This window comes from Arachis hypogaea, chromosome 19, assembly GCF_003086295.3.
Source record: "Arachis hypogaea cultivar Tifrunner chromosome 19, arahy.Tifrunner.gnm2.J5K5, whole genome shotgun sequence".
NCBI lineage: Eukaryota > Viridiplantae > Streptophyta > Magnoliopsida > Fabales > Fabaceae > Arachis > Arachis hypogaea.
In genome coordinates this window covers 96,385,131-96,389,439 of record NC_092054.1, presented here as the reverse complement: position 1 = coordinate 96,389,439, position 4,309 = coordinate 96,385,131, and the positions used below count along the sequence as shown (strand labels likewise).

The following is a 4,309-nucleotide window of genomic DNA, read 5'->3' as shown; positions in this document are numbered from 1 at the left end:
TTAAAATTCTATTTGAGCTATTTACTTTCAGTTTAGTTATTTTCTCCCCTTTCCCCTACTTTTTTTTAGTTGTTTACAATTCAGTCCACTAACCCACTAACTGTTTGATATATTGCATCACTCACACTAACAGCAATTCTAACAGAAATACTTTCTGCATCTATTTCCTTGCTTGTGCCTTGTTGGTTGTATGACAGGGAGAAGAAGTGGGGCTTCAACTTCCTTTGATTCTGAACCTGAGATGACGTTCCTTAGATTAAGAAGGGAAGCAAGAGAAAAGAGAGTAGTTGGTGCTGAGGAAGAGGAGGAGTATTTTGAACCAAACATGGATGAAAATATGGAGAACCATCATGAAGAAGAGGCTCACAACCATGGCAGAGAAGGTCCAGCACATCAGGCTGGGAAAGAGAGAAGGGTTCTGGGTTCGTACATCAATCCAAACCCAGGAAATTGCGGAAGTAGCATCCAAAGGCCAACCATACATGCCAACAACTTTGAACTAAAGCCACAGCTCATCACCCTTATTCAGAGCAATTGTTCATTCGGAGGGAGTGTCCAAGAAGACCCCAATCAACATCTAACCACCTTCCTGAGGATATGTGATACTGTGAAGTCTAATGGTGTTCATCCTGACACCTATAGACTACTTCTGTTCCCTTTCTCACTCAAGGACAAGGTATCTAAATGGCTGGAATCCTTCCCAAAGGAGAGTTTAGCAACCTGGGAAGATATGGTGAACAAATTCTTGGCCAGATTCTATCCTCTTCAATGGATCAACAGGTTGAGAGCTGAGGTACAAACCTTCAAGCAGCAAGATGGTGAGACTCTATATGAAGCATGGGAGAGGTTTAAGGACCTGACAAGAAGGTGCCCACCAGATATGTTCAATGAATGGGTGCAGCTGCACATTTTCTATGTAGGTCTTTCTTATGAATCGAAGAAGGCAGTAGACCACTCATCCGGGAGATCTCTGAACAAGAAGAAGACCATTGAAAAATCCATAGATGTCATTGAGACTGTAGCTAAGAATAACTACTTCTATGCTTCTGAAAGAGGCAACACTAGAGGAGTGATGGAGCTAAACAATGTGGATGCACTGCTGGCCCAAAACAAGCTTATCACCAAGCAGCTGGCTGATCTTACCAAGAAGATGGAGAGGAACCAAGTAGCAGCAATCACCACCTCATCAGCAACCCAAGAGGGAGTGAATACAGAGCAGAGGATGAGCAAGAACAAGCCAACTACATTGGAAACTCACCTAGGAAAGCACATGATCCATACTCCAAGACCTACAATCCTGGTTGGAGGAACCACCCAAACTTTGGGTGGGGAAATCAACAAGACCAAGACCAAGATCAGAGACGCCACAACCCCAACAACAATGCAGCCCACCAACATTCCACGCAAAGATCATATCAACACCCACCTAACAACACACCTCAACATCCATACCAAAGCCAAAATGGCCCTTCTCATCCCTCCAACCTTAACTCACCATCATCTGATGACAGACTCTCAAGGATTGAGAAACTACTTGAAGGCATATGCAAAGAGATTCAAGATAGTAAGGCATTCCGAGAAGAAGTGCGGTCTAATATGCAGAATCAAGATGCTGCCATCAAGAAACTTGAGACGCAAATTGGCTACTTATTCAAGCAAATTCCCAGCCACAACCCTCGCAGTGATACTGACTCAAACCAAAGGGAGGAGTGTCAGGCTATCACCCTCAGGAGTGGGACGGAACTGAAAGAAGCTTCCCAGAAACCACAAGAAAAGGGCTCAAATGAAAAGGAAGAAGAGCAAGATGGAGTTCGAGTTTCCACTTCGAGTCCGCAAAAAAAAAAGAAGAAATGCTGAAGCCAGACGTCCCAAGAGTCCCATACCCTTAGCAATTGAAGAAGAAGGGGGATGACAATCAATTCTTAAGATTTTTGGAAATCTTCAAGAAACTACAGATCAACATACCCTTTGCTGAAGTAATAGAGCAAATGCCGCTCTATGCCAAGTTCTTGAAGGAATTGATGACTAAAAAGAGAAGTTGGAAGAACAACGAAATGGTGATACTAACCGAGGAATGTAGTGCCATCATTCAGCACAAGCTACCCCAGAAATTAAAGGATCCTGGGAGCTTCCAGATCCCTTGTATTATAGAGGAGATCACAGTGGAGAAAGCTCTATGTGACTTAGGAGCTAGCATAAATCTGATGTTAGTAGCTATGATGAGAAAAATGAAGATCGATGAGGCTAAGCCAACAAAAATGGCCCTACAACTGGCAGACCGATCGTTCAAGTTCCCTCATGGTGTAGTAGAAGATTTGCTGGTTAAGGTGGGGGATTTCATCTTCCCAGCAGACTTTGTAGTGTTGGACATGCAGAAGGAAGCCAAGGCCTCCATTATCCTGGGAAGACCGTTCTTAGCTACTGCTGGAGCTGTCATTGATGTCCAAAAAGGTGACCTCACCCTGAGATTACACAATGAAAAGATGATATTCAATGTGTTCAAGGCCATGAGTTACCCACCAGAACAATTGGGAGAGTGTATGAGGTTAGACTCACTGGAAGATGCAGTGCAGGAGAGCTTTGAAGAAGAAGAACCTGAAGGGTTGACCGAGGAGGAATCAACGTCTAGTGAAGAGGCCGCAACAGCAGAAATTCATATACAAGGTGCACCAAAGGAAGAGAATGAAAAGTTAGAAGCACCAAAACTTGAACTCAAAGCACTGCCACCCACTCTCAGATATGCATACTTAGGAGAGAATGAAAGCTACCCAGTGATCATAAACTCATCCCTCAGCCAAGATCAAGAGGATGAATTACTCCAAGTGTTGCGAAAGCATAAGGATGCCATTGGATGGACCCTCGCTGACCTGAAAGGAATCAGTTCGGCCATATGCATGCATAAAATACTGTTGGAAGATGACGCCAAACCATCCATTCAATCCCAAAGGAGGCTGAACCCAATCATGAAGGAAGTAGTACAGAAAGAAGTTATGAAGTTATGGCAGGGAAGGATAATCTACCCGATCTCAGACAGCCCCTGGGTCAGCCCCGTGCATGTCGTCCCAAAAAAAGGAGGAATCACTGTAGTCCCCAATGAGAAGAACGAACTAATCCCCACCAGGACCGTCACAGGATGGCGGATGTGCATAGACTATAGAAAACTGAATGAAGCTACAAGAAAAGATCATTTCCCCCTTCCATTCATGTATCAGATGTTGGAAAGACTCGCAGGACACGAATATTATTGTTTTCTCGACGGTTATTCAGGATATAACCAAATAGTGGTTGATCCCAGAGACCAAGAGAAAACCTCATTCACTTGCCCATATGGAGTGTTTGCTTACAGGCGCATGCCATTTGGGTTATGTAATGCACCTACAACTTTCCAACGCTGCATGCTTTCTATCTTCTCGGATATGATAGAAAAATTCATTGAAGTCTTTATGGATGATTTCTCGGTATTCGGAGATTCCTTTCCTAGTTGCTTAAATCACCTAGCCTATGTATTGAAAAGGTACCAAGAGACCAATCTGGTTTTGAACTGGGAGAAATGTCACTTTATGGTGACTGAAGGAATAGTCCTTGGCCATAAGGTTTCTAACTAAGGCATTGAGGTGGACAGAGCTAAGGTGGAACTTATTGAAAAACTTCCTCCACCCAGTGATGTCAAGGCAATTAGGAGTTTTTTAGGGCATGCTGGCTTTTACAGAAGGGTTATTAAAGATTTTTCAAAGATAGCCAAGCCCTTAAGCAATCTCCTTGTATCTGATACACCGTTTGTCTTCGATGAAAAATGCATGCTAACATTCGAAAATTTGAAACAGAGGTTGTCCTCTGCCTCTATCATTTCCCCACCTGATTAGAACTTACCATTTGAATTGATGTGTGATGCATCTGATTTTGCAGTTGGGACAGAGGAAAGATAACTTAGTCTATGTGATATACTATGCTAGCAAAGTCCTCAATGACACGCAAAGAAATTATACCACTACTGAAATGGAGTTGCTGGCAATAGTTTTTGCATTTGACAAGTTTAGATCATACCTCATTGGTGTTAAAGTGATTATTTTCACAGATCATACAGCACTTAAATATTTGTTTGCCAAGCAAGAATCAAAACCAAGACTAATAAGATGGATCTTATTGTTGCAGGAATTCAATATTGAAATTAGAGACAAGAAAGGAGTGGAGAACAAGGTAGCGGATCACCTATCCAGAATTTCTCATGATAAAGGTGGAACACATGATACAAGTGTAAATGAGCTCTTCCCTGATGAACAGTTGATGACAGTTCACAAAGCACCATGGT

The 4,309-nt window shown here is 42.7% G+C and overlaps 1 non-coding gene across 1 annotated transcript; it reads right to left on the bottom strand.

Moving 5' to 3' along the window:
• Positions 1–778: 778 nt before the first annotated feature.
• LOC112780581 (small nucleolar RNA R71) lies at positions 779–885 on the bottom strand. The gene has a single exon (XR_003191406.1). It is a non-coding gene; the product is annotated as a small nucleolar RNA R71 (small nucleolar RNA).
• Positions 886–4,309: the final 3,424 nt, after the last annotated feature.